Below are 1,078 nucleotides of genomic sequence, written 5' to 3'. Positions count from 1 at the left end.
GACTTCAGTCTTAACAGCAGGGTCCCACAGTAGACATTTGGTGGCTTTCGGATACTCTGTGGCATTACTCTTTACTTTTCGGGAATCTCTTCTCCCCCATGTGAGCCTTGAAACAGAGGGTATTCCATTCCTCCCGATTTTACCAGCATCTCTTAGAGTAAAATTGAGGCATATGACCCACACTTAAGCAAGAAGATGTCCTACTCAGATCAAGAACTATGAGGTGGTAAGTTACAAACCAAGATAAGGAGAAATTCCTTTCTGAAGTGATATGGTGGGAACACTCAAGTCTTCAAACAGCAGTGGCAGCGGTGGCAGTGCCCTGAGGATGTAGGACTAGCTGTGCTGGGGTGAAGCTTTGTAGTGTGCATCTCTATTTGAAGAATTTCTTTAAAGGCCATCCCTGTCCTGTTCTCCCTGAGAAAAGGAGCCAAGTCATTTTGCTACAAGTTGCTGATGCCGTTGTCATGGTTATAACAGGCATCGCTGCAGGGATCTGTGGCCCTGTATACCCTACCCTCCAGTCCTCACAACGCAGCTCTGCCAAACGGTTAGCATGTGGCCTAAGTTGTCACAAGGACGAAACTGAAAGGACCGTGTAGGAGCTTAGAGGATTCTGGGACTGACAACACCGGCAGCAAGACATCCACATAGGATAATCTCAGTCATTTTGATCAAACCAAAACAATGAAATGGCTTGAGATTTAAAAAATCAAAACCTAGTGCTCGCTTCGGCAGCACATATACTAAAATTGGAACGATACAGAGAAGATTAGCATGGCCCCTGCGCAAGAATGACACGCAAATTCGTGAAGCGTTCCGTATTTTTTATGACTTTCTCACGTACTCTGGTGCCTCACATTTGACCATGTCCCCTGAAGGGGGAGACCTGGTGGCACTCAGAGGAAGGACAGCAGGTAGCCAAGAAGAGACTTGATACCCTATGAGCATATACAGGGGGAAGAAATGCCCCTCAGGAACAGTCATAGGGGAGGGGAATAATGGGAAAATGGGGGGGGGGGAATGGGAGGATACAAGGGATGGGATAACCATTGAGATGTAACAAAAATAAATTAAT

General features: G+C 46.3%; 1 non-coding gene across 1 annotated transcript; it reads left to right on the top strand.

Annotated features, from left to right (window-relative positions):
* The first annotated feature begins 722 nt into the window (after positions 1-722).
* LOC127190245 (U6 spliceosomal RNA) lies at positions 723-829 on the top strand. Its single transcript, XR_007830742.1, has one exon. It is a non-coding gene; the product is annotated as a U6 spliceosomal RNA (small nuclear RNA).
* Positions 830-1,078: the final 249 nt, after the last annotated feature.

The sequence above is a fragment of the Acomys russatus genome, chromosome 5 (assembly GCF_903995435.1).
Source record: "Acomys russatus chromosome 5, mAcoRus1.1, whole genome shotgun sequence".
Lineage (NCBI taxonomy): Eukaryota > Metazoa > Chordata > Mammalia > Rodentia > Muridae > Acomys > Acomys russatus.
Note: the sequence above shows the minus strand (reverse complement) of the source record. Positions and strands in the feature narration are given on the sequence as shown.